This window comes from Mustela nigripes, chromosome 4 (genome assembly GCF_022355385.1).
Source record: "Mustela nigripes isolate SB6536 chromosome 4, MUSNIG.SB6536, whole genome shotgun sequence".
NCBI lineage: Eukaryota > Metazoa > Chordata > Mammalia > Carnivora > Mustelidae > Mustela > Mustela nigripes.
In genome coordinates, this window is record NC_081560.1 from 30,049,388 (window position 1) to 30,076,396 (window position 27,009).

At 34.3% G+C, this 27,009-nt stretch overlaps 1 pseudogene; it reads left to right on the plus strand.

The window, feature by feature from the left end:
• LOC132016271 (microtubule-associated protein RP/EB family member 1-like) overlaps positions 1-27,009 on the plus strand; it is a 145,418-nt pseudogene that overhangs the window by 45,411 nt on the left and 72,998 nt on the right.

Here is a 27,009-nt window from a genome sequence, read left to right on the forward strand (position 1 = left end):
TAGAATTCACTAATGAAACCATCTGGTCCTGGATTTTTATTTGTTGGGAGTTGTTTCATTACTAATTCAATTTCCTTAGTCATAATTGGTCTTTTCATATTTTCTATTTCTTCATGATGTTGTCCTGATAGGTTGCATAGTTCCAGAGATTTATTGTGATTTTTCCTGAGAAATACCTATAATTTATTACTTAGAGTTTGTTTGTTTTGTCATATCTATCCTCTTGCATCCTTACATTTTATTTTACCTTCTTTTTCATTTTCCTCTTTATGCTAGAGAAATCCACAAATTTGTTCTCCACAATATTGATTAAAACATCTACCAATTCAAGTAAAATTCTTGTTATTTACTATCACCATCATTTACTTACAATGCAGATTTCAGATACAGTGCATATAAAACACCACATTGTGTATAGATATGTATGAATAAATGTATTTGTGTGTGTATGTTTCAAATGGATGGCCGTCTTTTACTCTAGCCAACACTGAACTCTCTAGTCTAATATTAATCCAAACTAAAAATCATCACCCAATTTTATGTTGATATAGGATTTGAATCTTGGTATCAGGAGCAGTCAGTAAATTATTATCTCTAAATTATCTATGAAGATTTAGCAAAAAGTCAAAGCACTCAAAATTAAAGATTAAATTCCAAACTACTGCCAAATTTTCAACAAAATTGCCATCTCATGCAATTGACATGAGAATTGCAGTCTGGAGCTAATGCAGAATCGTGTTAACTCCAAAAATATTGATTGCTAGCCAGACATCATATAAAACAGGAATCTGCTCAGCCTTCTGTTGCCCTAATGTTATACAATAGTAGTACACACATATCCTGGACAATTTCTTCTTTCTTGTACTCATTAAGATACACCATGCAAGGATACCAGGGCCTAAAAGGCAAACCAAATTCCTTACTGAAAGGTCCCTAGAAAAGAAAGTCACTGTCTTGCCTCCTTTCTCAGAAGTCTCCAAAACATGGTGGGGCTACACAAAGGGACAGGATCAAAGTACCACATAGAGGTGATAGATGATGGTTGGGTTCTTTCCTGAGGCTGTTAACAACTAAGATCATAAAACCATGTGAGCAGCAGTGAGGATGTTATTTTATATTATGGCAAGAGGGCAAGTATCCAACACATTTAAAATATGTACATTAAGTTAATTGCTTGGTAAAATAAGGCAGTGTGATAATCATCCCTAAATTACACAATTTGAAATTGGAATTTCATTCACCAGGAATTATTTTTTTTTATTCTTACGTTTGAAGCAATACCAAAATACCGTATGTAAAGGTCAATCAATAACTTGATGCATGAGTCATCTTGTTTAACTGATAGATGTTCTTGACCATTTAATCAAATGCTGTAAGTCCTGGATCAATAAATTGTGATATATATACATAGCATCTATATAATCTGTATTCACAGATATTTAACTATATATACATATAGTAGCGGAATAGTTGTACACAGAATTTTTTTTTAATTCATTTATTTGACAGACAGATCACAAGTAGGCAGAGAGGCAGGAAGAGAGAGAGAGAGGAAGCAGGCTCCCACCGAGCAGAGAGCCAGACATGGGCCTCGATCCCAGGACCCCGAGATCATGACCCGAGCCGAAGGCAGAGGCTTAACCTACTGAGCCACCCAGGTGCCCAGTACACAGAAATTTTTAACCCTCAATCTAAGAAATGAGACCTGCAGAATATCTTTGAAGAAAAAATAAAGCATAGCATGTTGAACAAATATGAAACAACCGAAAGCATCTACATTTTCTTTTTTATGTTTTATGTTTTCATTTTATTTATTTTCATCATGGTAAGTGTACGCTTTAATTCCAAACCCTCATTTCCCCCACTGCCTCACCCATCTCTCCTCTGTTTACTATCAGTTCTTTTATAGCTAAGAGTCTGTTTCTTGATTTACCTTTTTAAAAATTTTTTTCTTAATTTCCACATATAAGTGAAATCATATGGTATTTGTCTCTGACTGACTTATTTTGCTCAGCATTATAATTCTAGCTCTGTCCATGTTATTGCAAATGGTAAGATCTCATTATTTTAATGGCTGTGTGTGTGTCTGTGTGTGTGTGTGTGTGTGTGTGCCAAATCTTTGTCCACTCATCAACTGATGGACAATGGATTGGCCTGCTTCCACAGTTTGCTATTGTAAATAATGCTACAATAAACACAGGGGTGCAATGTCCCCCCCCTTCTTTTGGTAAATACCAAGTAGTGTGATTCTGGATCATAGAATTGTTCTATTTTTAACTTTTTCAGGAACCTCCATACTGTTTTCCTCAGTGGCTTGCAAATTTGCATTCCCAGCAACAGTGCAAGAGGATTCCTTTTACTCCACATCCTCACCAACACCTGTTGTTTCTTGTTTTTGATTTTAGCCATTCTGACAGGTGTGAGGTGATATCTGATTGTAGTTTTGATTTGCATTTTCCTGACAATGAGTGATGCTGAGCATCTTTTCATGTGTCTGTTGGCCATCTGGATATCTTCTTTGGAGAAATGTCTGTTCATATCTTCTGCCCATTTTTAAATTGGATTATTTGCTCTTTTGAGGGTACTGAGTTGTATAAAACTCTCTGCAAAGTAGGTCTAGAGGGAACACATCTCAACATAATAAAAGCCCTATATGAAAAATCTACAGCCAACATCATACTCAGTGGTGAAAAATTGAGAGCTTTTCTGTAAGGTCTGGGACAAGATAAGAATGTCCACTCTCACCATTTTTATTCAACATAGTACCGGCCATCCTAGTCACAGTAATTAGACAACATAAAGAAATAAAAGGCATCCACATTGGTAAGGAAGAAGTAAAATTCTGGGGCACCTGCCTTGCTTATAACTCTTGATCTTGGCGTTATAGTTTCAAGCCCTATGTTGGGTGTACAGATTATTTTTTAAAAATCTTAAAAAAAAATAAAGAAGTAGAACTCTCATTATATGTGGATGACATGGTGCTATATGTAAAATATCTACATTTTAGAGAAATAGGGAGCTCCTTCTCTTGAATACCCTTCAAACAACTCTTTTTTACATAGATTCTGGAGTTGCTGTAACTGAATGTTTAAGATTCAAACAAATTTGGGTTATATTTAAATAGAAGCTGATTTTATACATACATTTTACTTCCTAGGATTACAAAATTACAATTAGATGCTTCAAAAGGAATACTTTAGGAAAATAATGTTGGGTCTTTAAATTCGGAGATATCTCCATCAATGGAAAATTTTGCTCCCCAAATTCATTTTTCTATATTAAGTATATATTACTGTATTACTTGTATATTAATTGATTCAATTGCCTTTCAGTGGTTTCAATTGCACCAATTATATTTGTATTAGTACAAATATACAGCTACAAATATATTCTATTATACATTGATATTAACTATTGAATTAATATGTAATATCATACAGCCAATATCTCTTTTATGAAATTCAGTTTACTCTTGCTAAGTTACACATAAGATACTTAACACTAGTCAAGTATCTTTTGACTTTAGGCCTCCTGGCATTTCTTGATTTCTAATAAATGACCTATAAATATTTGAAGAAGAAATGTGTGGTATTATCAGTCACCCTAAGAAGGAAGGGAGCAAGAATTCCAGATGTTTAGCCACGGGGTAAGGAAAGCTGAATTCAGCTTGTCTTAATTCTATTTGTGTGGTTAGTGAGGAATCTTTTCTTAAAGGTATCTTTAGAATAGAATGATACTAGGTGTCATGTGCTTCCTTTTTTGTCTTAAGGATCCTCCCTACTCAGTTATATAAACTCACATTAAAGGAGAAACAAATATATTGATAATTAAAATAAATGAAGTTTCTACTTTAAATAAAGGCAACTTTTTCATTATGAAGATACAAAATGACTAATATTTTAAAAGTCAACTCCACTGATTTCATTACTAATAATCCTGAATTAGAGTGAAATAATTTTTCAAAGCCTCTCATGATACTGCCTTATTAAGGCAGCAATATTTAAGATTTAAGAAAGACAGGGGTGCCTGGGTGGCTCAGCGGGTTAAGCCGATGCCTTCAGCTCAGGTCATGATCCCAGGGTCCTGGGATTGAGCCCCACGTCTGACTCTCTGCTCAGCGGGGAGCCTGCTTCCCTTCCTCTCTCTCTCTCTCTCTCCCTGCCTCTCTGCCTACTTGTGATCTCTGTCTGTCAAATAAATAAATAAAACCTTAAAAAAAAAAAGATTTAAGAAAGACAAAGGTTTGGAAAAAGTGCTAGGGATCTTCATTACAATGTTTGCAAATACCATCTATATGCATAAAGACTAAAGAAGTTGAAAAGATGCCATATGAGTATAGTTTGATAAATTTTGCACCAAATTTATGCACATTGTTTTCTCTATATACCCTGGGGGATTTTTTTTAACTTTATAACACATATATCACAGAACTGAAAATGCTCTTATCTGTAAAGAGGAGAATAGCACATCAAATCTACATAAGGAATACATCAAGGTTGTTTTTTTTTTTTTTCAGTGGGAATTCTAGCTATCACCTGTTTCTTCAGTGCCATTAGAGGAGAACTTTCATTTTTTCCAAGAAGGAAAAAAAAATTTAAAAATAATTATACAAATATAATTTTTGCTATCATATATTCTATGATATTTTCTGTAGTTTTTAATTATACTTTAAATTATTTAAATTTAGATCAAATATGGTTCTTTTTAAATTACTACTAATACAATATCTTGAACTTGTATAAAACACATACAAATAACAAAAATTATAATCTGTGAAAAATTCAGATTAAAGAAAACATAAGTAATAAAGAAATGCATTATTTTGAACTGCATACTATAAAGAGGTGGGATAGATATGTCATCTCTCCCCTTTTGTTTATTTTCTAAAGTATCCCAGGATGAGAGTAATTGGTACCATAGTAAATCTAACAGGAATGGTTTTATAGATTGTGAAATTGAGGTCCAACAGTGTTAAGACAGAAGGTCATAGAACAAATCAATGGATCAGAATGGACAAGACCTTGGTAATTTCTCTTACTCTCACTATTACTCAATGAAAATATTTTTAAAAAATAAGGTTAAAAGCTGGCAGTTGTTTGATAAGTTAAGACTGTGCAGATAGTCAATATGTAAGATTCTGGACATGTAATTCTTTTTTTTTTTAATTTGGCAGTTTCTCTTGATTATATATTTATGTTTGGTTTTCATTTGGCAATTTTCCACTTTCCTCAATTGTTTAAAATAGCCTTAGGCTCATAAATTTCTGTGAGTTGGACTTATAAAAAACAGAAATAAACAATAGGCAGAGGCAATTACCATGAAGCAGGAAAACAGGCCAATAAGCGGAACTCAGTACCATATTTGTTGCAATTAGCTGGAATTATTGGCATTTTATGTTTTAAAGATAAACAATAAACTGTTTTATGCTAAGTAATCACGTATCTCTATTTAACTTAGAGTATAATATAGAATCCTTTAACTACCAGAGACATATGTTTGTGTGTATGTGTGTGTGTGTATAGACATATCCATGTGCATTTGTATATGCATCTCCATATTTGTGTCTATAAATTTTATTTCCCAGTACAGTTATAAAAATTTTAATTTTTTTAGTTTAAAATTATGGGAAATAATTGAAATCCCAGGTCTTCTTGCAAAGATTTCTACTTCTGAATGGTTTATTGTCTTCTTTTACCTTAAAGTCTCTGGATACTCTCAGTATAAAATCAGCTTTATGAAATTGCCTACTCTTTAGTGAAGTCCACCCTGATGCAGCCAGTAAATATCCAAACTGGAAATCAGAATGGAAGAGTAATCCTGAGTCCCAGAAGACAGCAGAGTCATGACTTCAAGTTTCTGATGGTTTTTACCTTTCAACCTTGGAGAATAAATTGAAGACTGAAAATAAAATGTACTAAAAAAATTTCAAGTTAATATAGTATTTTAGAAGTATGCTACCAATATGTGGAAAAAAAATGGCTTGAATTTAAAAATGGAAACCAAAGTACAGAGAGTAGGAAAAAAAAAAAAAACAGATGGATTCTGTTTAATACCAACTGTTGTCTATAAGGTATTAAGAAAAAGAATGTTCTGTTTCTCCACAAAGATTTTAAAGAGATACATAGTAAAAAAAAAAAAAAAAAAAAAAAAAAAAAGTGAATGTTGAGGCATGAAAAATACAGCTTAAATCTCAGTTCATGAATTACGACATTATACATAAACAAGCTAATTTGGGGGGAGAAGTAAGCAGATCTGTGGCTCTACCCTGAGTGAGACTGGAGGGGAAGTTAGATGAAGTCTACAGTTGGGTCAAAAATAATTATTTGATTGGAGATTCACAGACCTGTACCCCTGGGGATAAAAATATATGTTTATAAAAAATAAAAAATTAATACTTCAAAAAAAAGATTAAAATAAATAAATAAACAAACAAATAAATAAAATAATTATTTGTATAGGTAAATCTCAACCTGTACATTTGAAACCTCTGGGTACTGGAAACCTCTTGTTTTTCTCATTGGCATGGAGGCTGATGAGCTTATCTACATTGCTTTGTCAGCTACCTATCCGTATTCCTTCAAGGGTGGGATTTATGGGAAGGCATGGGGTTTCTAACTCCCAACAGCCGACTGTTCCCTATGATCTCTAGAGGAGGGAGACTCCTCAGTGAGGGTAAGGAGAGAGAGATCTCTAGTTGGCCCAAATCATTGAAATGAGAGGATGCAATGTAACATTTTTCATGCAAGAAATCAGAAAAACAGTTAATTATTTTGTAATCCCTCCTTTTAGAAAGACTGGTGAAGATGTTAATGAAGAAACATAAACAAAAAGAGATGACACTCATGAAACAAGAGATTCCTAAAGGTGAATTATGGAAGGCATTTGCAATATCAAAGGCTGCACAGTCAAAATTAGAGTAGGAAGATAGCTGTGGAAGGGTGGTGTCCAAGGGGAAGAAAGGAACCTAATGTGCCTGGGCATTTAGAATAATTGTTGTGCTTTGATGGATCTGTTAGAGCATATTAAAAATTAGCTACAGATAGGGGCAACTGGGTGGCTCAGTGGGTTAAAAATTAGCTACAGATAACCAAAATAAGTAATTAATAAATCCAGAGAAAATTTTTTTTACAAGAATGGAAACTTAATCCTAGTACTTTACATTGTCAATAGTAATGCAAACATCCAACAATTTCAATATTGATAGAATAGGTAGATAGATATAGATATATAGATATATAGATAGAATAGGATTCATATAGATATATAGATAGAATAAGATTCAAGGTGGAACAGGAGATTCAAAAGAGCTAAATAACTTATAATAGGATATCTATCAATATTCTATGAAATTTTTAAATATACAAATAATTATATTAACATATTTTTTAAAAACATGGGCATTAATGGCTGAAGAAATACTCAAGAGTTTTGAAAGTTGTTGACTACGGGAAGTGAGATTAGAGGACACCAAAATGTACAGAAGAAGATTACCATTTCGGACACATCTTTTAACAGTCAAATTTGTCAAAATTTTAAAGTATGAGATTACCTTATTTAAAAAAATAATTTTTAAAAAGTAAAACATGAGTGATTCACAGACCTATACCCCTGGGGATAAAAATATATGTTTATAAAAAATAAAAAATTAAAAAAAAACGTAAAACATGAATTATACACACACACACACACACACACACACACATATATGATATATTTATTTCACAGTGCTTTCTTACCCATCTGATTCAATTTTAATAACTCAGTTATTACTCCAAAAAGTTTGGTAGGTTTTATCTTCTTATCCAGCTTTCAGATGGCCTCTTCGAGGCTCAAATAAATAACTTGCCTAGGGTTACAGTTTCATAAGTGGTGCTAAAAGTACAACCTGAATCTTCTTCTGGGTTAAGGTTCTATTTATATATACTGCTGCTAAGATGTTGGTTGCTAGTTTAATATGCTTTCTACACAAGGGATATATTTTACTGGAAATGTCTATATATAATGTTTTATCTCCATTGTGGAAGTACTTGTATAATATGATATGTCAAAACAGATGAAAAAATTTACCCACTTAGTAATTCTTATTTAAATTGTCAAAAACATGGGGACTCTTGAGTGGATCTAATCAAGTTTAATAAATTTATAAGTAGTTTATATCAATTTTCAACAGCAGAGAACTTAATCTAGTTTTTTTTTTTTAAACACTGAGTTGTAGGAAAAATGTGTTTTATGGCAAGTTAGAAAACAAAAGAAAATGAGCTGTCCCTGTGGAGGTCTGTACCGTGTACAAGGATAGATCTCTCTTGTCCCGCAGTGCTAACATCAAGGATGCTCTAGACACCTACTAGACATGCTATCAGCCATGCTCAGCAACTCCTAGAATTCAGTTTTTTAGAATTCAGTGAAGCTATGGAAACAAGTGGGCTTAACAAAAGACAATTTAGGTTCTTGGATCATATATCCAATGATGTCATAGTCCTTTTGTTCAAGCTTGATTAAAAGTGATAAATTGTGGGACTCAGAGCTGACAGCTACTGCATATGTTAAATATATGAATGGAAGAGAGGTTGTTTTTTTTTTTTTTTTCTTATTTATAGAAGAGCAAAACCAAGGAAATAAAAAGCATAAGGAGTAGATTTAACTGATCTCTTCTCCCTGTTTTTGAGGTTGTGAGTTTTATTTCCTCTTGTCTGGTGAGAAAGCAGTTTTGCCAATGACAGAAAAGATGTGTTATGAAAGACACACTATTTAAACAGATGACTTAAATATAAATATCAAAGACAAAAAATATATACCACACAGATACATCTAAAGGTGGGGTTGTAAAATTAATTACCAAACTAAGGACATTACTGATCTCTTTTATTTTGGTCCTGAGTTGTACTCTCTCTCTCTCTCTCTCTCTCTTTCTTTCTTTCCTTTCTCTCTCTCTCCCTCTTCCTTCCTTCCTTTCCTTTCTTTCTCTCTCTTTCTTTCTTCTTTCCTCCCTCCTTCCCTTCTGTCTTTCCTTCCTTTGTTCTTTTTTAAAAATTTTTGTTTTGTTTTGTTTTAAGAGAGAGATAGAGCAAGGGGAAGTGCAGAGAGAGAGGGAAAAGGAGAGACTCTCAAGAAGACTGTGCTGAGCACAGAACCCAATGGAGGGCCTGAGCCCACAACCCTAAGATCTTGAACCCAAGATCTTGACCTAAACCAAAATCAAGAGTCAGATACTTAACCAACTGAGCCACCCAGGCATCCTTTCTTTTTCTTTATTTTTTTAATAATCCAGGTCCAAATCAGTTCAAGTTTTTTCAGACAAATGCTTGAATAACAGTAATATCATGATTGCAAAGAAATTTGTCTTTTGTAACTGTTTCAAGCTCAGGTATTAATATTCAGAAACTTTATCAACTTGTATGGCAAGATCTTTAGTTTTCCATTCCTTGTTATTAAGATTTTGCAGGTACTGGAGACATGACTCCTAATCTATGTGCAGATACTTCTGGCAATAATTCTCTTTTTCTGAGATGGGGCCATCAAGGAGTTATTTTTTCAGTTCATATATCCCATTCTTACTTTGCCACTTGGCAAGTATTCTTTCAAGGGGCAGTAGCTGTGCATAAAAAATGATGGAGTTTAGTTCTTTAGCCATTTCATCGGATTTATATGTTTTTTATTTACATAAGAGAAAAAGTCAGTGACATAGGTCCCACATTTGCTTCAAATGTTTTGCCAAATCTTATTAAGACTATCTGCTAGTCAGCTTCTCTGTACATCTACTCTGAGTTTCAATGACAAATTCTGCAACCCTTTGTTAAATCATTCCTCCAGCAAATATACAAGCACTGAGAATATGCTGCATCAAATGCTTGGGTTTAGCTATACAGGTGGGGAAAAGTAGTCAAATGAGGCAATAGACAAAATCAATTAAAAAAACTATGGCTGGTAGTTATTTTAATTATAATTTTGAGGAAATACAAGATTCTAATGTATCCTCTAAATTATTAATGGATATTTATTTCCAGTAGCACTGTGACAAGATAATTATAACTCTTTGTTAACTGGCCTTTATATTAGTTTCCCCTAATACAAAATACCTTTAAAGGTTAAAAAATTTAGAAATACCTTAAAAATGAGTCTCCTGCCTATAAAATATCAGAAACCTGATGGCTCAGAATAACATAAATTTATTCTCTTAAGTCTGGAGGTCTGAAATTAAAGTGTCAGCGGGACCATGTTTCCTCAGAGTTATACGGCAAAATGGTTCCTTGCCTCTCCTAGCTTCTGGTGGTTGCTTTATAGTCCTTAGCTTGACTTGGCTTATAGGTGCATCACTTCAATCTCTGACTCTGTTTCCACTTGGTCTTCTTCCCTCTGTGCCCATCTATGTCTCTGTGTCTTCACATGTTCTTCTTATAAGGGCATCGGTCCTTGTATTTAGGCCCAACTCTAATCCAACAAGAACTCATCTTAACTAATTATACCTGCAATAAGCCTATTTCCAAACAAGGTCACATCCTGAGGTTCTGGGTGAACATGGATTTTTTGTGGGCGACTACTCAATCCAGTCCATAGTTTGTAGCTCAGAATACTAAAGAGATGCTTTATATTAGTAGAAATTATCATTTATTAGAAAAAGTGAAAGCTCAAAGTCTGGGATTCAAATTCCTTCCTTCCCATTTGACCTTGGGCCAGTCAGTGATCCACTGTTCTTTGTAAAAATGTGGATAATAGCAATCTCAGGTGATTTCAGATAAACTGATTTATTTAAAGCCTGGCAATGTCAGGTAGATGTCATCTCCTCCCTCATATCTGTATTTCTGAAGGAAGAGAGAATGTAACAAATCTATCCAGATAATTAAGAAGTGATTCTTGTATAAAGTTGGGGAAGCCAAAGCCAAAGTTCATTGCACTGAGTCTGTACATTAAGAAATGTAAATTTTTTACGGCGGGTAATCATATCTAAGGAAGTCCCTTGCCCTTAGAGTGAGAGAATAGTTGCTATGCAGAAAAAGGCTTGTTCTCCTAAGCACTGGCCTAAGACTTGAAGTTGTCAGGACTCTGCTAAAAATCCCCATTGCTGAGACTTTGACCTCATCCTCCAAGATGAGTCAAGCATCAATAATGCAGTTAATATTCATTTTTTATTTGTCTGGAATGAAGACATGATATAATACAGAAAGGGATTTTTAGAGAAATTTCAAGTAATTTGCTGATGAACAACTCACCATTGCTTGTACGTCTCCTTGCAGTAATATCTTACTGGACTAAACCTTACATAGCTCTAACTTAGCCAGTTATTACCCTCATCCACTTTCTTTCTTTGATTTTTTTTTTTTTTTATGAGCACATTTTACCCCAAATGCACCCTGTCAATACAGTCAGCCCCATAACACCACACTGACAAGGAGTCTTTGCCCAGTGCTACCTCTCACCAGTTTAACCATTAATAATAGCTGAGTTAGCTAATTGATTTACACTTTTATTTCTCTGTGCAACTTTCTTATTTTTTTTAAAGATTTTATTTATTTGACAGAGAGAGATCACAAGTAGGCAGAGAGGCAAGCAGAGAGAGAGAGAGAGAGAGAGAGAAGCAGGCTCCCTGCCTAGCAGAGAGCCCGATGCAGGACTTGATCCCAGGACCTTGAGTTCATTACCTGAGCTGAAGGCAGAGGCTTAACCCACTGAGCTACCCAGGCAGCCCCATGTGCAACCTTTTTAAAAAAGATTTTATTTATTTATTTGACAGAGAGAGAGGGGGAGATCACAAGTAGGCAGAGAGGCAGGCAGAGAGAGAGAGAGGGGGGAAGAGCAGGCTCCCTGCTGATCCCACGATCAGAGAACTGATCAGAGAATCTGATGTGGGGCTCGATCCCAGGACCCCGAGATCATGACTTGACCCAGAGGCTTAATCCACAGAGCCACCCAGGCACCCTTCTCTGTGCAACTTTTGAAATAGTTTGACTTAGCAGAAAACATTTTTTTCAATATTCTCTTCACTTCTTAAAAGTTCCTGTAAACTTGACTTTATTCCCTAAGTTCTGTTTTTCAAAAGTCTGGTAAGATACACATATCCATTGTCATCTGGGACAGCATAAAGGGGGAATAAAGATGCAAGAATATGAGTCTAGCTTTTTCAATTCCTAAAGTCCATTCCTGGGGTGGACTATAATACATGACAATTTTAAAAATATTTAATGCCTTTTATTGAACTCTGATCTTTTTTGCAAATATGCACATACATGGGAAATAAACTATCACTAGGATGTTCTATTTACCAAAATATATAATTAAACAGCTATTAATACTAAGAATTTATATTTTTGTAGGAAATTCCAGAGTTATGGCTTATATAGTCATAACCAGTATTTTTTATTTGAAAAGGAGATCTTCATTTTTACATATTTCTGTTTTTCAGACGTAATTGATTATTTTGGTATCTGTAAGCAGGTGAAATACAACACTTTACAAAAATTCATGCTAAAACTACAACTCTTTCTTCTGGTACTCTGTGTAATAAAACTCTTAAAAGCCATAAAAATATAACTGTCTTTGTATATTATGCCCAAACTAGTTTGGTCATGCTGAGGTCCCAATATATGCATAAATATATATAAAATAATAAATTTTGTTATACAATATATGTATAATGTATATAAAATATTATAATATTTGAAATGCATTCTAATAGGGAGCACTTAAATGTGAAGTTAGAAAGGTGAGAAGAGCTGCATACACAGAAAAATCACACAATCCCATTTTTGTTATAAACTGTGTTTTTGTGGCCCATATGTTATTTTACTGCTTTTTCTACTCGTACATGAAAGATGAATAACTGAAAAACAGCAATAGATCACCTACTGTAATCTGGTTTTAGTTTATTGTTGAACTATCATTGTTTTTGGTAAGGATATTTAATAAAATGATGAAGTTTATGTAATCTTTATTATAAAACCACTTTCATGTAAATAGTATATTATAGCATGCAAAATGAAAATATGGCATTTTTATCCTTTGCTCACATTACACTACTTGAACATAATGTACTTAAGATTGCATTAATTTCTTCACTGGGCCTTCAAATAGCAATGTCTATCATTTTTAACTACTTGGTGTAAGAAAATGTTCATGAAAAAGAATGCTTTTACAAGTTGTTTTAAACTCCCAATAAGATAATACCTTGAATATTTCTGCCATTTATATGATAGTTCATGTTAAAAAATTACAGAAACATTGTGTTTAATATTGGAAGGAGCTTACTAGAAATAAAACATTTATCTCAACTGGTCTGTTTGCTTTTGACAATTAATATTATATAATCTTTTATATTGTTCATTTTGTCTTGGCTGCCAGGAATCTAAGAGGAATAATTCTGTCTTGGCTCTAGTATAACTACTGTATTTGTTTTTCTAAAATATAAATTACCATGTAATTATCTACATTGTATACATACAAAATATCCTTTTAACTTTTTAATGATAGATAGAAGGTTATCCACAAAGCTTACACTAATCTCAGATGGTGACCAAAATTATATCTTTCAGTTACCTTTCTCAAACTTAACTCCTGTTTCATTTGTACTAATGTTTCTTTCATTTAGATTCTGAGATATGGGATCAAGTATTTCAAATGCCAAGGAATGCTTCCAAACTGCCTTCAGAGTAATTGCAATGTTCTACAGCAACATCCATGCATTCACTAATTCATTCAAATATATATATTCTTCAGTGCTAGAGCAGGTACATCATGCCTGCTTTCGCAGATACACTATATGCCATCATGTGCCCTGTTCTCTGCTCTAGGAGGATTATCTATTTAACCACATGAATTGGCTTCCTTACTCTTGGCCTCAGATTGGGTTAAGCTTCAAAGATGTGACAAAAAAAGCCGAAGAAGGAAGAAAAGGAAAGTTGAGGCCCCCTTTCTGTTTGGCTTCCTTGGGATGAGTATGACTCTTGTAAGGAAGACGCAGCTCCTCGCTTCCTCTAGGTTCTAATAATCACTCTATTCTGTTTGGTACTTTGGGTATCAGTGTGCTAAGAGCCTTAGCGCTGCTAGACCTAGGAATTAAGATATTTCTTATGATCTCCCCACCTAATCACACCTATTTGTCCTTCATTAAACATTCCTTGAATTATATTTTCCTAAATAGAGCATGTTGTTCTTTTCATGCTAGGACTCTTAACTGATCTCAGAACATTTTAATTACAAAACTCTACTTTAACTGCTGGAAATACAGTGTGTGTGTGTGGGGGGGGGGGGGGGGGTGCATACACACATACACAGAATAACTTCTCCCTCAAATAAAAGCCCAGGCCCAGATGGCTTCACTGGTGAATTCTACCAAATATTTCAAGACAAAAAATATAAAATATAAAAAGATAAAGACAGACAAGTAGAGAGATCATTTTATAGAAAACAGATGGTTTAAAACAATAATTTATTTCACTTACAATTCTGAGTAAACTGTTCTGGGTTCTAATGGGTGTGGTTTGTTTGTTTGTTTGCTTGCTTGTTTTTTGCCCTTGGTTAAGCTCACACATGTATTTGCAGGCAACAGCTGGTTGGCTGAACTTGGGCTGGTCTAGGATGGGCTCAACTGGGAAAGATTACTCTTCTGCATGTGGTGTCTCAATATCCAATAGGCTAGCCTGGGCCTGTCTGTAAGGCAACCAGAGTACATTCATAGAAAATATCCTTGCCTCTAAGCCTTTACTCATATTCCTTTCACTCTCTGAGCATCTGGCCAACCTCTTAGCTATGGCCCATGAATTCATGCTTCCCTTCTTCTAGACTGAGTAGATGATGGGATACACAAGATGAATTTATAATCATTGGCAGGATTTTCTTTCTTCTCTATTCCTGAATAAGGCTGCATAACAGGAGTATTACCAATCCTGGTTATCTAAGTTTATTTCCAGGAACTATTTGTCAAGTAAGACCTCTTTCTTCCCCCTCCTTGGTAACATGGACATTGTAATAGGCAATATCCATGAGGCTATACATGTGATTTGAAGACAGTGGACAATATAGCACAGAGAGGCATACAGGATGTGTAACTGTATACAAATACAACTTCTTTTGTTGACAGAGGTCGGGATGTCAGTATTTGTCAAAGTGTAGTCCTATAAATAACTCCTCTACTTGAAAAAGGAATGTTCTTGGGTACTCAGTTCATGACGTGGAACTCAGTTGACACAGACTTCTCATATCTTCTGATCAGACAATCAATTAATGACAAGTTAATAATTATCAGATGGAGAATAATCATTTGTCTGAAGAGGCAAAGAGTTTTTTCCAAAATTTTAAAGACCTTCTCAGTATTACATCATGGTATTTACATTAGACTCCATACATTAACCTGATCTACTTCAGAAGTGTTAAACAACATGATATCTTGGGAAATAAGGACCAAGAGGTAGCATGGTTTGAACTGCAGCAGAGATTAACTGGAGACATTCTGTTTTTCCTTCCAAGAAAAAAAAAATGACTTCACTAAAAGGATGTGAAAATAATATCCAAATATGATATATATATATATATATATATATTTAAGATTTTATTTATGTATTTGACAGACAGAGATCACAAATAGGCAGAGAGGCAGGAAGAGAGAGAGGAGGAATCAAGCTCTGCTGAGCAGAGAGCCCAATGAGGGTCTCGATCCCAGGACCCTGAGATCATGACCTGAGCCGAAGACAGAGGCTCAACCCACTGAGCCACTCAGGTGCCCCCCAAATGTGATATATTTTAACCAATAGCTAAACAAGCCTACTAAGCACTATGCTTCCTTTAGTCAAAAGGGAGTGAAATGAGTTTAAATATATCTTTTGATTTAGAATGGTTGTGATGATATACCCCACAACACTAGACCTCCTAGAAAATTCATTCAGATGGCAGAAACCTAGAATTTCTTGGGATTTATTTCTTATAACTGGCATCCACGTGCTTTTCCAAGGTGTTTAGGGTATCTACTGTGTCTTACTCACAAGAATATATCATCATTTGCCATCAATGTACTCTGGTTATTAATGACTACACCCACCTCTAACATGATTAAAGGATGGATAAAAAGTTCATGCATGAAGGATCAACTCCAAATGTCCTAGTTCTCTATTTGTTTGGATTCCTCTGAATTCTCTATTATAATCTTGTCTGGATTCTCTATTTATTTGTATTCTCTATATTTGTTATCAGGTAGGGTCCAATAAACTACTTACAGTATTTAAAATACAGGGAATTTAACACAGAGAATTTGTCAAAAAGGTGAAGGACTATCTGAGGATCCATATAATAAATGATGAGGAAGTACCAGCTTCCTAAAATTGCTGTAAACTACCCGCTTGGACAGACAAAGGAAGAAGGCCATTTTACTATATTCCAAGAAACATAAAGTCAACCAGAAGGAGTTCAAACCACAACAGACCTATATGGTGAAAGCTGGAGCCGTGGGCAAGATAATAGGTATTTCATGTGAAGGTATTTCATTTGACTCAGAGAGAATGAATGTTCACGTTAAATATCCTGGCTTTTCCTTTCCTCCCACTTTCTTTTTTTTTTTTTTTTTTAAGATTTTATTTATTTATTTTACAGAGAGAAATTACAAGTACACTGAGAGGCAGGCAGAGAGAGAGAGAGAGAGAGAGAGAGAGAAGGAAGCAGGCTCCCTGCTGAGCAGAGAGCCCGATGTGGAACTCGATCCCAGGACCCTGAGATCATGACCCGAGCCGAAGGCAGCGGCTTAACCCACTGAGCCACCCAGGCGCCCCTCCTCCCACTTTCTAAACCACTTTCAGTTCTTTTTGTTTACTCAACTAAACAAGCAGTGAGCCAACTTGCAGGAATTTGGGGATGCAACTTGTAGGTCTCATACTTACTACAATACAGAGCAGAGCAGGGAAAAGGTGGAGAAGAAACGTGAGCACCAATAGGCCAAAAAATGACATTACACCAAGTGTTCTGGTTATTGACTTTTGAGTATTAAACCAGTCCAAAACTTAGTGGCTTAACACAACAGAAATATTATTTTGCTCATGAATGGGAATTTGTGTAGGGTTCTGGTGTATTAAGTGTTGGCTGGGTAACTTGGAATCTGACATCTCAACTCACTTACTCGCTTGTTGGGTACTGGTGATGGTTATCAACTAGGACCTCAGCTGAGCTGGATGACTCTGTCTGGCCTTTTCATGTGGCTGCTTGGCATACTCATGGTCAAGTGGCTTGGTTTCAAGGGTAAGTATCCCATGATGATTAGATGTAAGCTGTTACTTCTGAGTTACAGGCCTGCCTGGATTTCAGAGAGAGAGACAATATACTTACTTACACCTTTTGGTGGAGGAGTGTCAAAATCATGTTATAAATAAAGCACATGAGATAGAAGGCATTGGTTTGGGCATGCTTAGGAAGTATATGTGACACACCAAGAAATCCTGAGAATTCACTTTAGTTCATGCCAACTATTGAGCCTCTGTAACAACCAACTAACAAAGCCAGAAATTATGTTCCTTACCTTTTTGAATTCAAATCTCTGGTACATGTAGCCCAACTGATAAATTGAGCCCTCTGGTCTATCATCTTAGAATCCATTCCCACACATTCCCAGGTTTTTCACAATATAAATTAGCAGATCTTGAGATTTGAGTTCATACTTTTTTGGGCTTAAACTTATATTATTTCTTTAGACAATACTGGACTCTGACTCTTGAAGCCTAGAAGGGTGTTTGCAATTAAGTGATGGGAAAACAAAACAAAATAAAACAACCCTGTTTCCCTTTGCCAATAAAGTACCTTAGAGACATCATTACAACATCTTCCAGGAAGCTATCAAGACCCTTATAAAATAGAAGAAAAGCTTTTCCTGTTTCCTAGGGAGACCCCGAGTTCTCTATGATACCTCCCTTTCAATTCATAGGAATCTAGTCATGACTAGATTCCTAGTCATGACTCTGAATTCAGGTAATGTTGCAGTTTGGTACACTGTAGATTAAATGTTTATGGTTACAGTTAATTCTTTTATAAAATTGGAGAAAATCCTTGTCTTTTGGTTAAACTTTGAGATTAGAATTTTGGATTTTAAGTTTACAATTCACTTTCTTTAAAAAATTTCAGTGTAGTTAGAGACAATCAGCCCACTAACTCTTTCTTGAATTACTCATTACCATATATATTTTTTGATACTGGTTTGTTGATCCATCAAAGACTTGCCTTCAATAATCTCTTCATTGCAGATGAAAAAGATTATTTCTTACAATGCAGAGATGTAATGGAGGCCCCCACCCCATTGGTAAAAACCAGTAAACACCAACTATTATTATTTATTATTATTATTATTTTACTATGAGGCATGAATACATTAGATTTTGAGTACAAAAGCAAATGATCTGATTTAATTTTTAGCATGTTCATTCGAGATATTCTTCTAAGAGTAGATTGTAGGAAGAAAGGGAAAAGCAGAAAGCTTGAAAGGAGTCTATTGGAATGATACAGTGACAGTTAATAGTGACTTGTACAAGCTATACTGGAGATGGATATATTTTGAAGGTAAACTGAACAGCATTTGATGAGTAATTATGGATAGGATATGAGAGAGAAAAGTCAATGGGAAGGATATTGTTGTCACTTATTAACATGGAGAAAACCGGATGAGCAGTAGGATGAGAAATTTAGGGAAGGGAGTTTCACTCCTGACATGTTAAGTTTGAGATAGCTATCAGATATTCAAATTTAGATGTCAAGGAAGTGGATGAATATTTGAGTCTAGAATTCAGGATGAGGTTTAGGATGGATGTACTTTTAAAAACTGACAGTATATAAATGCTGACAATTCATTTCATGTATTGACGAAATCATATGCGATCCCTTAAGAAGTCATAAAGACAAAGAAATTCAAGTGCTAAATCTAGGAACTCTACAATCTTTATAGTTCTAGTTTGAGGAAGATTAATTGAAATCTTAAAAAGCTGCAGGCCATAAAACCAAAGAAAAAATGGGAAGACATTGATGTCCTCTAAGAGGAAAGTCAGTCTTGCCAGGAGAAGGGTAATCTGAGTGCCCAATAAAAAAGATAAAGAAAGTAAGATGCAGGCTGAGAAATGACCACTAGGTATGGCAACACAGAGTTCACGAAAGCAGTTTCTGTGGAGAGAGGATGAAGGACTGATTGTATCAGGTTTGGGAGAGAAATGCAAATAGTGAGCACAGGCATTTACAGAGTTTTGCTTTAAGGGGTATCAGAGATTTTGAAGTCATTCCTGTTTCCCTTTAAAATGCTATTTCTATTTTATAAAAGTTAATGTATATTTGTATTTTATAATAGTTCTATCCCATGTTTCTATAATATATTACTATTATGAACTTCCTGCTATGAAAGATGAAATTATTAGCACTATAACTTTCTTTTTTTTTTTTTTTTGGTTGTTTTTTTTTTTTAAATTTTTTATTTTTTATAAACATATATTTTTATCCCCAGGGGTACAGGTCTGTGAATCACCAGGTTTACACACTTCACAGCACTCACCAAAGCACATACCCTCCCCAATGTCCATAATCCCACCCCCTTCTCCCAAACCCCCTCCCCCCAGCAACCCTCAGTTTGTTTGGTGAGATTAAGAGTCACTTATGGTTTGTCTCCCTCCCAATCCCATCTTGTTTCATTTATTCTTCTCCTACCCACTTAAGCCCCCATGTTGCATCACCACTTCCTCATATCAGGGAGATCATATGATAGTTGTCTTTCTCTGCTTGACTTATTTTGCTAAGCATGATACGCTCTAGTTCCATCCATGTTGTCGCAAATGGCAAGATTTCATTTCTTTTGATGGCTGCATAGTATTCCATTGTGTATATATACCACATCTTCTTGATCCATTCATCTGTTGATGGACATCTAGGTCCTTTCCATAGTTTGGCTATTGTGGACATTGCTGCTATAAACATTCGGGTGCACGTGCCCCTTTAGATCACCACGTTTGTATCTTTAGGGTAAATACCCAGTAGTGCAATTGCTGGGTCATAGGTCAGTTCTATTTTCAACATTTTGAGGAGCCTCCATGCTGTTTTCCAGAGTGGTTGCACCAGCTTGCATCCCCACCAACAGTGTAGGAGGGTTCCCCTTTCTCCGCATCCTCGCCAGCATCTGTCATTTCCTGACTTGTTGATTTTAGCCATTCTGACTGGTGTGAGGTGATACCTCATTGTGGTTTTGATTTGTATTTCCCTGATGCCGAGTGATAGGGAGCACTTTTTCATGTGTCTGTTGGCCATCTGGATTTCTTCTTTGCAGAAATGTCTGTTCATGTCCTCTGCCCATTTCTTGATTGGATTATTTGTTCTTTGGGTGTTGAGTTTGCTAAGTTCTTTATAGATTTTGGACACTAGTCCTTTATCTGATATATTACAAAGCTGTAATCATCAAGACAGCATGGTACTGGCACAAAAACAGACACATAGATCAATGGAACAGAATAGAGAGCCCAGAAATAGACCCTCAACTCTATGGTCAACTAATTTTCATCAAAGCAGGAAAGGATGTCCAATGGAAAAAAGACAGCCTTTTCAATAAATGGTGTTGGGAAAATTGGACAGCCACATGCGGAAAAATGAAATTGGACCATTTCCTTACACCACACACGAAAATAGACTCAAAATGGATGAAGGACCTCAATGTGAGAAAGGAATCCATCAAAATCCTTGAGGACAACACAGGCAGCAACCTCTTTGACCTCAGCCGCAGCAACATCTTCCTAGGAACATCGCCAAAGGCAAGGGAAGCAAGGGCAAAAATGAACTATTGGGATTTCATTAAGATCAAAAGCTTTTGCACAGCAAAGGAAACAGTTAACAAAATCAAAAGACAACTGACAGAATGGGAGAAGATATTTGCAAACGACATATCAGCACTATAACTTTCACTTTAATTTCTCCTTTCATACAACTTTTGCATTTTTAGAATATGTTTAATTAGACTTCATAGCACTTACATTATCTGGTCTGTACCAACAATTCTCCTTATTTCAGAATCTTGGTTCTATATAGGATTTCAATATATAGCAACAGTCCTTCTAAATGATACCTTCATTTCCAAACTGTGTATTTTGACTCTCCTGGTGAAATCCAGTAAGTAGCTTTTCCAAAAAGTGCCTGTGAATGCTGTCTTCTTTGAGCTTCCTCATATTCGAGTATATCTTCCTTTTGTTTTTATACTTGTATGAAAATTAGGCTAAATATAATTTTCTTGGTAACAATATTTCCTATGTGTTTTCAAAATGTTGCCGAACTGTTCTTGGTTTTGTGGGTAAGTCTAAGTCCAGCCTGATTTTCACTCTGCAGGTGACTTTCATATTCTACCTAGATGAACCAAGTATACTTTAAAAAGAGTTGACCTTTATAATATCCAGTATATAATTCAATGTTGATTTTTATCTTTTAATTCATTTTGGTATAATTGGCATATTTTAATGTACTTATACAATTTTTCATTTCAGGGAAATTTTGCTGTGCCATTTCTCTGAATACATGTTTTAGATTTCAATTGATGCATTCTCCATTTTAGGAAACGTCTGTTAGATCATCAGTCTCTTTGTACTTATCTCATTCTTATCACTTTAATCTCTTTGCCCTTTTCCTCAGTGTTTAAAGTGACAACAGAGATTTCACCAGTAACTGTTCTTTCTTGGTGTTTCGAATTTATTAGGTAAGTTATTGTATTGTTCCAGTTTATAACGTGCTTCCTTTGCTCTGTAACCTCTATACATCACTATTAAGCAAACAACATAGGCACCTTTGTGTTTGCATATGTGTGTGTGTGCATGCTTGTGAAATTTTTAATATCAATATGGTTTTCTGAGAGTGTTTCATAGGAGACTTTTTTTTACCTTTTAATCTAGTTGTTTTCCTTCATTCGGTTATGTTTTTCTTTAACAAAAAGAAAAATCTCAGAAAAATTAGGTTAAGTTATCTTAGTCAGTATGTAGATTGACATTAGAACCTGAGTCTCTTTTTTTCCTAGTTAAGCATTATTCTATTATTTTATTTTAATTTTTAAAAGTAATCTCTAAGCCTAACAGAGGGCATGGACTCACAACCCCACGATCAAGCATTGTATGCTCTATCAACTGACCCAGCCAGGCACCTTTTATATTTTATATCTTTCTAAGAGCTTGGGTCACTCAAAATGTATAAACTTCCAAAAAATTATACTGTTCCCCAAATTTTATCATTGTAACCTGTGGAAAATAGCTAAGTAGACTATTAGGTTCAGCAGGTCAATGGTTCTGTTTGAGGTGTATCAGCTAAAGTTTCTTCTTTCTTCTTTCTGGATTGGTCTTTCCTATTCTGTTTCAGAAGTCAAAGGAACTATAAGCCATGGGCAATAAATTTAAGTAAGCATCATCTGAACTGGGGTATTTCATTATATATTCTAACAAACTGATGATTAATATGACTAGTCCTATGCCTTCCTGGGCCATCACAATGCTGCATCTCTTAAGAGCTACTTCAGGGATACATGGATGAGAAATACATGTGGGGAAGAGGGAGGATGCCAGGGCAATAGAGGTGGACTAACCATGAAGCTAGAGAAATATACACTTTAGGGGCGCTAGTTTGGCCGGACCTCTGCAGGAAGAAGAAAAAACAAAGTTTTATTCTTCTAACCATAAGAGTTCCAGCAATGTTTTCCTGGATCAGCTTCTTCTGTCAAGTTTTCAAGTAGAAGATATGTATGTGGTCGCGACCCCTTGGCAGTCTGGGGTCCCTTTCAGTCTCTCTCTGGTTAAATGGCATTGCAGTGGCTGCTGAGATTTGGAGGGATCTGAGGGCAAGTTGAGTTGGGGATATGTTTCATTTGGGTGTAGATGAGATTTATGTTTGCATTTATTTTTGCCAGGAAGAAAATAATGATGTTATTTATCTGCAACAACCTTATTAACTTTGAATGTTCCACCCTAATAAGCTCACACCTTGGTGTGGACTCAAGGCTTCATTTCCAGATCTTAGCAGCCTTGTGCCATTTTGACCCAAGGCAACGCATTTGTGTACATTGATGAAACCAATCAATTTATCTTATTTTTTGTTTATTTATTTAGCTCATTCTCGTGCTTTCTTTTTTCCAATGAGCCCAGAAATGCTTTAAGAGGTATGTCTGTAGAAATTCAAAGCTATTTGAATTGTAGGAGAATTTTTTTCTATATCTAGTTTCAAGAATCAGAAGTCACTCAGCATTCAATATTTAGAACATATATTTAAACTTATGCTGTCCAGGAATATATAGAATTAACTATTACCTATAGTCTATGTCTTAGAAAAACAAATGACCCATCCCATTTTTTATTGTTTCAGCTATCTGAGGTCAAGTTAGACAAGGAGAGAGTGTCATTTCCTTGCCATTAGTGTTCACTTCCTCTGATGATTTTGTCTGGCAATTTATTTCCAGATTTATTAATTTTTCTCATATGTATGTATTTATAGTTAACATTTAGCATTTGCTTTACTAACTTCATTGTTCCTATTGTCTTCCTGCAATCTAATTCTTGGATTAAAGAAGTATATACTTCAGAAATTCTTCCCTTGGGGATTTAGAAGTTTTGAAATACTCTCTTGAGAATTTTCATGTTTGAGTAACTTTACTTCAACATCCTACCTGCTTAGGTATAGAACCTGTTAATTCTCCTTTGAAAATGCCATTTGCTCTTTCCTAGATTCTATTTTGATGAGAAGTCTGGTATCAGTTTGATTCTGCTTTCTTATAAATAATAATTTCAGATTTTTTTGTTTGTTAACATTATCAACTTTGGTATTGTATATATACTATATATACATATATATGTACATATAATTTATATATTGTACATTTATGCATGTATTCTGTATATACATATTTATATTTATTATGTGTATATATAATTGTGTGTGTTTATGTATATACATATATAGAGAGAGAAAGAGAGAGACATAATTTTTTTTTTCCTGGAGCTGTATGTCCTTTTTGATCTGTGTATACCTCTTTTTCATCAGTTTTGGAGCATCCTTCTCTTTTATTTCTTTAAAGAGAAACTCTTCCATTCTCTATTTCCTCCTTCATTCTCCATTAGATTTAGAATGTCTGCTTCTATTTCCTATTTCACTTGTCTTTCTTTTGTATATTCTTCATTGTCAACCCTTTGTGCTCCATTTTAGAATGATTCCATGGCTAGATCTTAGAAAAGTAGTATTTTATTCAGCTCTTTAAAAAAAATAAATCCAGCATAACTATAATTTTACTATTTGACATTTAAATATTTTAAAAACTATTTCAACAACCACCTAAAATTTTCAACTGTATTTATCTATGTTTCCTTTAATAAGCTGTCTTATTGATTATATTTGTTTGTACTTATTTAAAATTGCATTCATTTTAGATTCCCATAGATCACTTCTATTTCAGACTTCAAGGTTAAGAAGATTTATTTATTAAAAGTTAAAATTTATCTAAGCCTCTGGAGAGACAAAGTAAATGCATGATGCTTTATTTTCTGTCCCTATTCCAGAAGGCAGACACAGACATAATAAATAAACAAACAAACAAATAAACAAATAAATAAATAAGCAACAGTGCAGGAAAATTCTAACATAGAATCATAGAAGCAAAGAAGGTCCAAATTGACACATTATAATATGTAGGGGTTGATTTAACTCTTTCCCCATATTAGATTTTAATAATATTTTATGCAACTGTAATTACTTTGATTTATCATGATCAGCCTTTTATGTCATTGGCTTTTCTCATATATTTGTTGAGTCCTGATTGTACTTCCTTTGCGTTTGAAGTTTTCTGTTGTATATGCTTTTGTTCTTTTTGCACAGTTAGTTTGGGTGGTGCTACAAGTTATTTATGCTTATTTTCTGCTTAGCCTTCATGAGGAGGAGGGTGGGCAAGCATGCAGAAAAGCAAGATCTGCAGGTAACTTCTAGGTGGGGTCTTCCTATTCCTCTTGTAAATTATTAGTCACCTGAGACTGTTTCGGCTAGTTATTTTTGGTGTATCCCGTATGGAAGGGAAATTATACCAGACAGAAGCTCCACGATGCCTAAAGGAATAAATAGCAGTGAAAGGAACAGATATATAAGCAAATTTATAAAGTAGTCTTATATTTAAAAGCAAAAGAAAAAATTAAGTATAACATGTGAATTTTAAAGCAAATAAATAAAACCTACAATAATAGCAAGACGGTGAGGAATGGGATAAATGGAGTTCAACTGTTCTAAGATTCTCAAGTTGTTTGAGACATGCTGAAAGCATTTATTTAAGGTAGACTGTAAACAGCAAAAGTTGCATATTTTAATCTCTATATTACTAGTTAACTTGTAAAAGAATACTAGCTAACTTATAAAAGTAAAATAGCATAAATAACATATGTACTATGGAGATACAACAAAAAAAATAAAAACTTGATTATTCAAAGGGAGGCTAGAAAAGAAGAAAGAAATAAATAATATACAGAACAATTAGTAAATAAATAGCAAGATGGTGATTTAAATTTCCCTATATCAGTGGTTAAATTAAACATTAAAAAAACCCTTCTAATTAAATGACAAATTTTGTCAGAAAGGATTAAAAACAAAAGACACAATTATTTTCCCATTATAAAAGTCTCACTATAGATAAAAATATAAACAGATTTGAAAGAAGAGTGACTAAAAAAAAGTATCCTGTGAAATATGCAAATACTCAAAAGATATTTGGCATAATGATAATAATATAAAAAAATTGAATGTAGAAAATATTATTAGGGGAAAGGAAAGACACTTTATATGGATAAATGGTTCCTATAAAAATGGAGGTATAATAATCTTAAATTTGCTTTCAAAATGCAAAAAGCCAAAATTTGAAGATTTAGGAAAAAAAATAGACAAATTTATAATCATAGATGAATATCTGAACACAAATCTTAGTAACTATTAGAAAAGACTGATACAAATGGCAAAAATATACAATATTTGAAAACATATTTCACCAACTTGTTCTATTTGACATATATAGAACCCTACACTCAAAAGGAACAGAATGTATATCATCTGTAATATAAATGGAACACTTCTCAAAATGAACTATATGCTAGACACTTAAGTAAGTATAAAGACATTTCAAAGTATTAAAATAATACAGAAGATTTTTCTGAATAATGTGGAATTAAATTGTAATGATTTCAGTGCAGTAACAGAATGATTATAAAGTCCCTAAAGGGTTCAACCCTAAGCATAAACTTCAAAACAACCCACAGGTCAAAAAAGACATTGAAATGACAATTACAAAATACTTGTAACTGAAAAACAAATAAGAATTATCAAAACGTGTGAGAAGCAGCTGAAGCAGAGTATATAAAGATAATTACAACCTTCCACATATATGTTGGAAAAGAAGAAAGAATGAAACATTTCAAGAAGCTACAAGTTGAAGAGTCATCACATTTCCTATGTTTGAGTCTCATTCTACCTTTAGGGTGGTAACTCTCAGAGCATTATTTTGTTTATAATTTATATATTTTCTACTGTCACAATGATTCCAAATATATTAAAATGAAAAAATATATATATACACACAGCAAGGAAAATTAATCAGTATAATGATGAGCATGTAATGTACATATAACACTAAAACTGCATTAAAAAAGGTTAATTTTTTTCAGTAAATTTATCTATTGTCTTTCAGCTCTACATTAAACTTCTATATTCTGCATGATTGTCTTAAGACTCATTTCATTGTGAGCTGGCTTCAATTCAGGTTAGAGAGTAGGCCCTAAAGAAATCATAGGAAGTGGGAGTTGTGGAGAAGGTACTGACTTCCTTTTTCCCTGTTCCTATCTGTTGTCCTAGAAGTAGCAGCAGGCAAATCTCCAGATTTCCATTTTTTGTCATTTTCAGAGTCAACCTAATTGTGTTCCCCACAGGTAATAGAAGAATTGAGAAGTATCACCTTCATAACGGTCTGAGAATCAGCTTTGTTGTGTTCCCTCTTCAAAGCAACGAGGTTCTTTTTTTTTTTTTTTTTTTTTT